This window comes from Chiroxiphia lanceolata, chromosome 2, assembly GCF_009829145.1.
Source record: "Chiroxiphia lanceolata isolate bChiLan1 chromosome 2, bChiLan1.pri, whole genome shotgun sequence".
NCBI lineage: Eukaryota > Metazoa > Chordata > Aves > Passeriformes > Pipridae > Chiroxiphia > Chiroxiphia lanceolata.
The window spans coordinates 23,853,567-23,866,585 of NC_045638.1; positions in this window are offsets into that span (position 1 = coordinate 23,853,567).

The window sequence follows — 13,019 nt, forward strand, 5'->3', positions numbered from 1 at the left end:
CTCAAAACTTGCCTGGGTACTTTTCAGGGAAAACAAAGAATGACCTATTGTAGTGACCTGCATGTTTGCCAGCCCAAGAGCAATGCAGGCTGGAAGTGCATGTGAGGAGAAGCTGGCTGAGTATGGATTAAAATAGATGAACATTAAAAAAAGGCAGTATTTTATTAACACAACAAAAGGCCACACTGAATAGCAAAGAGAGTAAACAAGAAAAATCTGTAACAGCCCTATAATTATAATGTAAATTGAGATTAATAATAGTAGAAATACTCATCTCATGCTCTTCTAATCAACAAATAGTAGATTATAGTGTAATTAGTAGGGAATTTATATATGATTATTAGACTCTAGATTACATGGTGACTAATTATAGTAGCAACATGCTAAGGACCATGGAATCATCTGGCAAAAAATACATAAATTAAAGGTCTAGCATGTCCTAGAATTGTATACATGATCAAACATGGGTATAAATATAACAAAATATTTTTCATTATTTATCCATCTCTCTAAAATAATGGAAAAAAAGGTACGTAAGTAATATTTTTTAAAAAACATGAATAGCTTATCAGTGTAAGATTTAGTAGAAAATTCTATTCATGATTTATTGAATGACCAAGATGATAAAAATATCTGTATTATTTTCTCTAATTTGAAAAAAGGACAATTCAGATAAAATTTGAAAGCCTAAGCAGTACGATAGACACATGGTATTTTTGTGACTATCACTCTTAATTAATTCCAGTGAGTAATGTATAGGACAATCTCTGTCCTTTCAAATGAGGTCACATCCTTAAAAACTTAAAACCAAAGTGAACCCTTCCGGAAACTGCAAAAATAAAATGTATGAGATTTTCTAATTCAACCAAATATAAATCCGGCTTCCTATGTCCACATAGGGAGAGCAATAGTATGATTTTCTGATTTGGTAGGGCATGCAGCAGCTGTCTTGGATGAAATTAACATACACTGAGGATTAACAAAACTCAGATGTTAATTTAGGAGCCAAAAACGAACTTTCAGTCTTAAGTATAGACAGCATTAAAAACAATCCTCAGAAAAAAATCAACATAAAGCACCATTTTAGTATAATTATGTTAAAACAATGATAAATTATTTCCTGGAAAAACCAGAAGAGTAGACAAGTTCTGGGCAAAAGAGGAGAACATTTGTTCAGCCACTGTCATGCCCACTCCATTTATCCACATCTGCTTTCTACTGCAATCCAAAACAGTAACAATGGCCTTAAAAAACGATCAAGATTCTGTAATAAGCATGAAAAGAGAGCAAAAAAGGTAATGGAACAGAACATAGAGTCAGCAGAACATAATTAAAAGCTAAATGCTAGTTAAAAGAATAAAGTTTAGGGGAAAGAACATCTAATTAGAAATAATACAGAAAGAGCGTGGAACATACCCTTGCAGCTGCCTAAGCCAGCTTCACTTTTAAGTTCTAGTTATAAATGCTAAGAAAGATCAAAAGACTTGTTCTCAAGTAAGAAATTTGATGTAGCATGCTTCATTCTCTCATTAATAAGGACCTAGGAATCTGCTAGACAGCGTTAAACTGCCCAGTGCTGCTTATAGCCCTATGGAAGATGTGCCAGAAAATCTTGCGCAAGAGGTGAATTCTGCTTGTCAATTAGCAGTTCTCACAAACTGCGAAGAACACTTATTGAATTAGGACACACATCATTTGATCTGTGAATCTTCCATTACTCAAGGCAAGTATTATTTCTGAAACTCTAAAACTACCTGATTTCTTTTGAGAGTAAACCTGGGAGGAGACCTGGCATGAACATTTCTTTTCCCTGCAGTGCAGAAGACTGGTTTGGTTGCCCCGCTGGCATCATCCAGCCTTCTTAAGTTGGTACAGAAATATCATGGTCAGAAGAATCACACAGAGAAGAAGAAATAATTATTGAGTAGCCCATTTTCTAGAGCTAGTGACGCAGGGACCAAAACTTAGGGCTGTTCTCAACATGAAAATAAGATTAGGAATCCTGAAACTATTTATCTTCATTTTTTACACCTTCTCTGCAGGGCTTTTCTCCAGGGTCTTTTGCCAGACAAAGCTTAGCAGTGAGGTGATTCCAGTGTTGCTGTGAAGAGCACAGTGAGGCCAGAGAGGGAAATGGATACCTTGGGCTGCAAGATCCAGTTAAAGCAGCAGACTTTATAATAACTTACATAGCTTATATCATACTCTGTCAGCATATTTCTACTCTTCAGCTGAATTTTTTTTTCCATACAGTCCTCACTGATGTTTTATTAAAAACGTTCCCACACTAAGGTCACAACTACAGGGCTCAATAGCATTAATATATTTACCAGGTACAACACAGAAGTAGCATTGCTGCATGAGCAATCATTGCACCACAGTTAAAAAGCCCTGACAGCTGAGTACTTGGATGTCTTCACTGCTTCCAAAACTCCAATTAAAGATAACTATGGACTCTATTTCACCCTTCACAGTGAAAACGAATTCTAACTTTTTCCTTATTTGTTATCCTTTTTATGGAAATCCAGCTGCTGTATTTACTTTATGTTCATTTATCATCAATCATAGAAATATTTAATCAACCCATTAATCACCCAAAGAGAATTTTTGCCAAACATATTTTGAAAAACATAAGGATTCAGTTGATAAAGTAAATATATGTGAAATAAATGAGAAGGACAGAGAAGGGCCATGGCATATAAAATCTGTTAAATATTTATATTCCTGAAAAATAAGTAAAATATTGAATCATTAGGGTTACATCAATAAATTTTAAATAGACATATGTATGACATAAACAGACAAAAATGCTGCTACAGAAGGTGAAATAAATCTAAAACAGCAGAAGGAAAGACAGTTGTGAATGAGAATGAGTGACATATGACAGAAATATTTAAGCTTTACAGAGCTGAAAATCAGATAGAATGCAGTATAAGTAAGTTTGCAGGCTACTAAACAACAAAAAGTAGTGAGAGCTCCAGAACAAACTGTTTCCATTCCAGAATGAGAAAAGAGATGAAAGATATGGACAAATATGGAGAAATAGAAATGTTAAATATGTCATGAGGAAGAACAAAACATAACACAGTTAAGTTCAGATGTACTGTATGGTAGCACAGGGTTTAGTCCTCAATCCAACAGCCATGGCAGATTTCACATATATTATATTATATTCTGTTATAAACGGTGAGATGCAATTACAGAAGAAAAAAGATTGCTAAAGACAGAGATGTGAAATAATGGGAAAAGGAATGAAAAATGTCAAAAAATCAGAAAAGATAATAGCACCTTGATAATAACTGTTGAGAAATTCATATGGGGATGTGTCCAATATTTGTAAAATGTATTTCAAAGGAAGTTAATAAACAACTATGAATAATAAAAAGAAGTCAAGATTGGCAAGATCTTGGGTTGAATATGGCTCTAATGAGATACTACAACAAAGTCATCATCATCATCATCATGGCTGGGCTTTGTGAACGAAGATTTAGGAAGGCTCTATCCACGTTTGTTACAAGCACGCTGGTGGCTAATGAGGCCAATACGAGATAGACTACAACAAAATAAATAGAGGTTAAAATGTCAGATTTCTTTTTCAACTGCATGAAGATTTGGTTCTTCCCAAATACTTGTGACAATAAGGCTAAAAGAAGAAGAAAAAAAAAGACAACAGCAAAAGACATGTTAATGTTATAAAAGGTAGTTAATGTGCTATAGGAATGCAAAAGAAATAGGAATACAAAAGAAATCACTTGGATTAAACCCATGGAGTTTATTGTCAAGATTACAGTTTACAATTCAACTGTGAATGCAGTCTTAAGAATGCTAGAAATCACTAAAGACAAGTTTCACTATCTTTGTGTCTTTTCTGACTATTCTTATTAATTTTGATGAAGCAGATTATTTCTCAGGTACAAAAACCAATTTCATAATTAACTGAAGATAAGCAAATGTTCTGTTTTTAAGAATAATGGTCTTATAAAGCAGCTTTACATTATATCTAGATTCAGGAGGAAATAGAATTGTTCTGACTCTACTATATTCTGTAGCAAGTCAATGGTAAAAATACGTCTGTGAGGTCATTATTTTATGTGGGCTTCCATACCCCCTCTTTTCCTGATCACTTCTTTCATTTTTCTGGGAAAGCTATTTTTGTAACTGTGTAGTGACCCAAATCAAGGAACTGGTGAGGCTGGAGAAAGCCCTCTCATTCTGTGACATCTTCTTTTCCAGGACTGTTCGCTGGGTGGTTGCGCAACTGAGGGGACAAGTGCAAGGGACTGAGGGAAAAAGAAACAATCAGCTGAGGACTTGGTCAGAATCCCATTTTACCCCAATGCCTGAGGTGATAAGGAACCTGCATTTCCATCTTGATTTTGTATACTACTATTTTGAATACCAACGGTAAATTCTCACCTTTGCCCACACCACTCTTGCTCTCGCCTTCTCTCACCTACACTCACTCATGGATGATTATTAGCTCCTCACTCAGTGCACTGGGTTCTGCAACTCTGGTTTCAATATTACCTTAGTGTAGTTAGCAGCGCTCATTCTTTCTTCTTTTTATGCCTCAGAAGTGGTCAAGTCCTTCAGGGAGAAAGAAAGAGAATTTTGCAGAGGGAAAATCGAAACCAGGTAATTCCCCTGCACTCATGGAAAAGGAATTTTTTTCAGATAACTGTTTACTATATTGAATAAATGTGCCTGTTTTCAAAATTCAAACAGTGAAAAAATTCACTTTTCTATGAGATTTCTAAAAGAGAAGCAAAGATACAGCATGGCATTTTACATTGTCATTATATGCTTTCGAGAAAGTGCAAAGCATAACTCAAAGAGACACTGAAGTAATTAACAAATGTGTCTTCAGAAGAAAAATATTAGACCCTTAAGCAATGTTTGGTTTAAATTTGAAAGATTTTGTTTCAAATTAAAACATGGCAATATAAATCATGATTCTAGTTTTAAAGTTCCTTGAGTTCAGTAAATGAACCACTTAGAAAATGTTTGATTTTCACTAGCATAGTGAAAGATAAGAACAGGAATACTGAATTAGACTGAAATAAGTGGTATACTACTTTATGTTCATGTTTACATTTTACAAAAGCAAAATCCAAAGAATAAAATTGTAAGCTAATAATTTGAGTTGTTTTTCGGAGCCACATATAAAGCAAACAGAAATCACCAGAAACCTTTCTGTGGTATATAGCAAGAGGCCTTGAAGGGCTTCGGAGGTCATATAGTTTTCCCTATCTTGAAATAATCCCCTCCTTAGACCTTACCAGGCTGCACCACAGAGTAGGTATTCTCATGACTGATTGTCACAGTTTCAGCAGAAACAGTTCTCAGAACTGAGGCAGATCTTCATCTCATTCAAAGAATAATCTTTTCAGGACATTTTTATCATTTCTGTTTTAGTTTGAAATGCCTAATGAATAACCACTTCCAGTGAAAACTTACATTATTTCTGTAATAAGGGGGAACCTAGGCCCTTACATTATATTAACATGTGTGAACTAAAAGAAATAATTTTAATTACTTGGAAGGCCTTAGCACAGACATATGCATGTTTACATGTGTCAATAATGTATCATTTGCTAGTGTTTTATTTCTGCACTGCACTTTAAGGTTCATTTGGTAAGAAATTAATTCATATTTTCAGGAAATGCATAAAACCACAAAAATTTACATTTCTAATATCATATTTCCTTTGCATTCATAGTTTCACTTTCAACACTTTTACTGCTTTGTGAAATAAAAATTTAGTACCTCTTCAGAAAAGAATAAATTGGGGTGCTAAAGAAATACTAGAAAGTTATATCTTTTTTAGTTTGCAGCAAGCCTGTGTCAAAAGAACACCTTTTCCCTCTCTTAAATCATTACCCACTGTCAGAAATCATCAGAGTGGTACTTTATTTCTATGAAGTATTCCTTGCTTATTTCATGCTTTTTGCATTAGCAAAAAACAATTTCACACCCAGTGAAATTAGTGTTACATGTAATAAGAATATGCAGTTTGAAGCTTCATTCTGCTGAATTGACCTGATTTGGTACAATAGGTTCCTACAGAGCCATACCTGTATTTTACATGGTTCAGTGAGATCAAAGGGTATTTTTTGTTTTCTTACTTCATTCTGTTCTCATCAAACTGGAGAAAACGTATAAATTAGCAGTTTCTGCTAAGTATGTGCTTAATTTTTTTTAGTCAACAAAGCACTTAAACATTTCTTTTGTTCCTACTGATTTCAAATCATAAACAAGTTTAAACTGAAACACACATATAATTGCTTTCACAAAACAAGACCAAACTAAGAAATACATTTTTGATGGACTTATCCAATAAAAGTTTCAAGCTGCCGTCTGATTCCATTAAAATTCATTAAAGATTTTATTTTTCTCAAAATCCCTGAATGTGGCTGGGGAGAATAAATCGTCAAACTTTGTTACCTTACCTAAAGTTAAAACCTTTCTGTCAAAAAAACTTTGAACAAATATCAAACTTGTCATGTTATGTTCAGCAAATAAATACTGATTTTCAAGAATTTAAAATAATCTATGATATAATGAGATTAAGATATGTACTGTTTGTAATTCATGGCTAGGCTTCGCGAACAAAGATTTGGGAAGGGCTCTACCCACATTTCTTGCAAGCGCGTTGGTGGCTAAAAAGGCCAATACGAGACAGGCATGTCCGGTTGCAAAAGGCACAGCAGAAAGACTCCTTAGGTGGTATATTCTGCAAGGCACGAGTCTTTCTGCATTGCCTTTTCTCCTCAAGGGTGATCCTGCGTGCTTTCTCAAAAGCATCAGCAGCGTTATAGATGGCGTGTCTCCAGGCCTCCCGATTGGAGGTCAGAGTAGACCAGTTATGGTGATCAATATGGCCAAGGCTGAGATGTTTCAGGGAGTCCTTGTATCTTTTCTTCGGGGTTCCTCTCTTGTGGCAGCCGGTGGCAAGTTCACCATAAAGCAGGATCTTAGGGAGGCGGTGGTCCTTCATCCTGGAGACCTGCCCTGCCCAATGCCTATTCAACCTAAGTCGACTGAAGGCCCACACCAAGACCTTAAACCATCTTGTCCGGGAGCTGCTTTATGCTGATGACACCGCCCTTGTTGCCCACACAGAAGCAGCTCTGCAGCGTTTAACATCCTGCTTCTCAGACACTGCTGAGTTCTTTGGGCTGGAAGTCAGTTTAAAGGAGACAGAAGTTCTCCATCAACCTGCACCTCAGGAAGTCCCCCATCACCCCCATATCACCATTGGCTAATCAGAGCTCAAATCAGTTCAGCAGTTTAATTATCTAGGTAGCCTCATCTCCTCGGATGGTAAGATTGACAGAGAGATAGACAACAGGTTAGCAAAGGCATATAGTGCCTTCGGAAAGCTTCATAAAAGAGTTTGGCAAAATAAACACCTAAAGAAAAGCACAAAGATCAGTGTTTACAGAACCATAGTGCTGTCTACTCATACGGATCTGAATCATGGGTCATCTACTGCCACCACCTGCCTCTCCTAGAATGCTTCCATCAACGCTGTCTCTGTACAATCCTAAACATCCACTGGTCAGATTATGTGACCAACACATCTGTTCTTGAACAAGCAGAAGTCACAAGTATTGAGGCCATGTTACTGAGAACACTATTTGTAATATTGCCAAATAAATGCTATTAGTGCTTTAGAAATCAGCTAGTGAAAACCACTTCTAATTAAATCTCAGAAATAATATCACCAAGTATTCTCACATTTCTTCTCAAATGCACAAGTCATCTTTGGGCTTATCTTTTTCCATCAAATAGCAAAAATGACTTTTAGAAGAACAGCACAATACACTTTTAAAAATCATGAATATTTATAGTGAATGGAAATCTACCAATGGTTATGTAAAAGTTACTCCATCCCAAATAACAGAGTAGAAGAGTACTCAATAAACCTGTAGAAATGTTTGCCATCTCCATCTTCCAATTTAGACTTGATACTCTTCTATCTGTAGCATCATAAAAATATGATTTTTACATTTTCAGTTTTTAAATTCCTAACTTCTGAAAGCCTCATGCACATCCCTTCATTAAGATCCTCACTCTTCCTATGTGAAATCCACTGGGGGAATAGATTAACACTGTCAGATATTGCCACTGACAGAACAATTATGGATGAAAATAACACCACAAAAGGTGGTCAGCTGTCCAGCCTAAAGGGCATATGCTCATAAAGAAACACCTCACCAGGTGCTCCCCTAGTCACCCGTACCTTAAAACTTGTACCTCTGCATTTTTAGGAAAGCACTTCTGTCTCTTCACCACTATTTCTTTGTGAAATCTCTGTATCCCCTTACCTACATTTTTTTCTGAATTACAGTAATTTTCTTCTTTTCAATATTCCCCAAGTTCCAGCTGCTCGAATGCAGATAGTAAAAACAATCAATGAACCCAGCTAAATCATTGCTAAGGAACTTCATCTTTCTCCCATTAATTTTAGAATCAGATGCATATAGTCACGTGCTATCACATGTGCATTTATTGCCCATTTCACCTATGGGCTTTGAAATGGACAGAGCTGGCCAGGAAAGTCATGTAATGAACCATGGTATGTTCAAATCCAATTTCTCTCCTCAGCAGTTTCTATAGGCTGGGCCTCTCAGGCCCCAGTGAAATGTAAATCTGCTGTCACCCTCACTAGACATTCAGAAGGAAGCTGAAAAACGAAACCCTACCAACACTCTCCTTCAAAAGGCTTTCTCCAGGGCTCAGAAATCCTCAGCAGACTTCCTCCTTAGCTGGGCCACCTCTAAGTGCTGCCCTGACTCCTACTACCCTGCCCACCCTACATGGCACTGGCTTTTCCAACACAAACCACTCTTTCTCCTTGGCCTATATGTTTGCTATTACTTATTATTTACATTTTTCACTTTTCGCATACTTTCCTATAATGAATTTGGATATGCTTTTTAATAGAGAATGTGAAAAAAGTGAAGCCATCTGGCAGAGTTTTCTATTAGTTTTTGAGTAGTAACCTATGCAGCTGTATAAGCGTCATCCTTGTTCTAAGAAAGGAGACTGGCTGTCTGATAAAAGGGTGTGTAAAAACAGAAGCAGATAAGAAACCACAGTACATAAACATGAGGAGAACAGCTTCTTATAACATGAAAGCAGCACCACTGATAAAGCGGTTAAGGCAGTAAAGTATCTGAAGAATAACAGGCACAAAGAAGGAGTAATCAAATGCAGATTAAACCCTTATCCTCATGTCACAGAACCTATCAAGTAGTTAAACACAGCACAAGTTAAAAACAGAGTTAATTTTTTTTAATAAAAAATATATAGTCAGAGATTTTTAGTAAAATAAATTGCATGTGTCTGTGTGGCTTTCATGACACATATACAGGAAAGAGAATGAAAATAGAACAGTTCAAAATGAAAATAATTTGATTAAATAATAAAAAAAATCATTCTGAAATAAGCACAGAAAGAGCATTATTATGGTTCTCATCCTCTCCCACCCTTTTCCCCTTCTATTTCTAGTTAATAAGTTGCAGACATGTACAGGCACATCTGAGAGCAGTATCGCAGTATTTCAGTATCAGGTCAGAAGGAACAGGGGTTCTAGGGAATTGCTGTGTTCCCTTCTCAAGCAAGGTTAGAGAGAGAGAAGCAGGATATTCAACAGAGGAAGTGGACCCAAGTGTTTGCTTTGTGAAGCCCATTTGGAGCAGCTGAGGACTGTAAAGAGACAAGTCATGACTGAAAACAAAACCTCACAATTCATTCCAACAGAAAACTTTTGAGAGAGAATGAGAAAACTAACGACTCTCTTGCTCTGTGTTGTGCTTGATTATCAGTTAACTCCATTCCCCAATGGTGAGCCCAGTGAAACCAACACCAAAACTTCTCTTGTTTTCAACATGAGCAGGATTGCCTCTGACATTTATAAAGGAGAGCAGCAGCTACAAAAGGTTACCTGCAGTTCCAGCAAAACCTTCTAACCATCTTTTCTACCTGCAGTTTTCTTTCCCTACAAATATTACAAAACAGGGAAAAAAGCTACACAACCAGTGAGAGCCTTCTGCACAAGATGAATGTCTACATGCATGCAAAAAGACATTCACAACATTTCAGACAAACTTAAAGTATTACAAGAATTGCCTATATTAATGGCAAGGAAAATACTTCACATGTTGAAATGCTAATGTTTAAAATTGAATTCCAAATTACAATAATCACAATGATTGTTAATAAAAATGAAAATTTTCATATTCTTTCATATATACATATAAACGTTATAGGAAATGCAAATAAACACAAAATACTTCTTGAGAAATTTACTAAAATGGAGGGAAACATCAACAAAGATCCTTCTCCTCTAATCCGAGATTCCACAAAATTATTTTTTATTTTGCAAAATAAATACATAATTTTTTTATATATTATCTACTACTCTTGGACATCAGAAAGTGCCAGGGTCATGTTAATTTTCACTAGGTTTGAATCAGTGTCTAAGCAACCATTTTTTCAATATTTGGAGTATGCCATTACTAACTAATCCCAGCAAACAAACCAACCAATCTGAAGTGTATGTAGATTATACCTCATACAAAGTCTCTGTCATCACAGAAATATCTCTACGCCTATGAGAAGTAGATGAGTGAATGATGAAAAATAATCATGGGAAAAATAGATAAACATATCGAGAAATTTTACAAAACACTGGGTATAAACTTTGATAGAGTGAATTTGTTAATGATGAGAATAACCTCTCTATCTCATGATGGATAAGATCTGATCCCTATATATACTATGCTCAAAGGTGGAAAAGAATGCTTGCAATTATTTTGAGATGACTTAAAGCATCTCTTCTTCCTAAATGAATTTTTCCTCTGATTCAAGCCACTGTCGTCTTCATTCTCCTCTGACTTGCAGGGAACTGCTTTGACAGTGCATCAGTTGAATGCAGTAACCTATCCCCTGAAACACTATTAGCTTGAATTTGAACTGTCGGATTTTAAATTTAATTAAGTAATCCTAATTTCACTTGTCCAGAATTTTTAAAATTACATCAGTGTCTGAAACCTGGATAGAAGAACAACTGTGTACCAAACTTGGCTTTCTAAAAGTTTTCATCCTTAACAGAACTATGAATGAGTTATCCTCTCCAGCTAGAGAAATGATCCATAGAAAGTTGACTCAAAGGCCAGAGATCAGCTGCTAAGTATAGTAGGGGAGTTATGTAATTAGTTATTTTGCAAGATCAATGAACTATTGGACTGCTCATACATTGCTGAACTCAGTCACATTCATATTCTGTATTGCCCAACATTCACTTCATTCTATATTTATGTTGACTACTTCACAGATTTTATACTACATCTAAGCATTATACAATGAAAAAAAATAAAATGTACTGTAAAGTAGAGAAAAATGTGACAGCAGTAAATGAATTCACATGTAAAAGCCCTTGATAATAAACTATCCTTCTTCTCCTTCGGGAGCTGTTTTGACCAGCTATTTAGTATATATACCCAAGTATATATGCTTGAGTATAACCTATAATGATCATATATTAACTTGGCTCTTCCTAAAAGCCACAATGCAACTTTTTTTTTTCCAAAGTTCATAATTAAATGAGCAAGATGCCTAAGAAAAATGTATTTTCATTTTATATTTGAAATTTGATTCCTTCTCAGTTTCATTGCTGTCATGCTTTCAGTTTATGCTCTCGTTCATAAAAGCACATAAGTGAATGCATGACTCGAGGTATTCATGCAAACTCATGTAACTGAAGCCATTGAAACATTGCACCTTGTGACTAACTCCACTGGCCTTAACAGAAGGTAGGCACTTGCTTAAAACTAACAGAAATAAAGTAGGTGCTTCAATACTTTGCTTAATGAGTCTGCAACGACTCTCATGTACTGAACAGTTCGTGAACTGAACTGTAAACAGAAGAAAGAATCACTTTATATTTGTTCAGGAAAATACATATTTGTTTAGCAGAAAAAGACTTTTAATATCATATATAAATATCATTTCATATGTAAAAGTACAAAAATTCTAAGAAATTTAAAATCTATTTCTTCATCTTCAGTAGTAATCAGATTGTAAGAGTATCAGTAGAAGTATTTTGAAGACTTTTCTATCTGCTTTAGTTCGTGTTTCTATAAGAATTTTATTTTATAGTAAGAGATAAAAGTATAAATTAGGTCAGCTTGAAGTGTTAAAGTTGTAATTGTGACATTGCAGAATTAATTTAAAGAATTTATAATATTTTAATTACACTAAGAGAAGATTAAGAATATATTACTTCACAGCAGAAGATATCAGTTACGGATAATAAAGGCATAATGAATGTTTCTGGATTCAACTGATAATGTCCTTTCTTTTCACAGTTCTATCCCAATTTTAAAGATGTAGCTATCATGCATGCAAGCATTTTGCTTTCAATAAAAAAAAAAAAAAAAACAAGATTTGCTTACATTTAGCCATGCATATAAATATTTATAAAACACCTTTACTATCTGTAAAACTTTGGGGGATGTGATGTCATCTTTGTTTCAGAGATAAACTGCAAAGATTTGCAGAGATTTGCTTAAACTTGAGTAAAAAAGGGTCGGATTTTGCTTAGTTGATTTTAAGTGCTACAGAGGTAAGAGAGAGAGTGACAGCCTCTTGCCTGGAGCCAACCTGAGTTAAATTTAACTGCATATTTTCTGATAGAGCTAGGGAAAGAAAGGAATCCAGAATACCAGAAATCCTTACAATCTAAACAAGGTGCCCATCTCATTCCTCTGGTTTTATGGCCAGCCTCAATGCCACTGTGAAGTGATTTATTCATCCAGAACATAGAATCATTTCGGCTGAAAAAGACTTCTGAATGAAGGTCTCATTAAAAACCGTTAATGGGAAACACCAACCTCAGCTGCAACCAGGTACATCCATGAAGTATTCAAAGTGCTGATTTTTTATTTTCAAGAGACAGTGGGATAGACACCAAAGGTATAAGCAAAAGCAAGTGGTGGATAAAGCTGAAC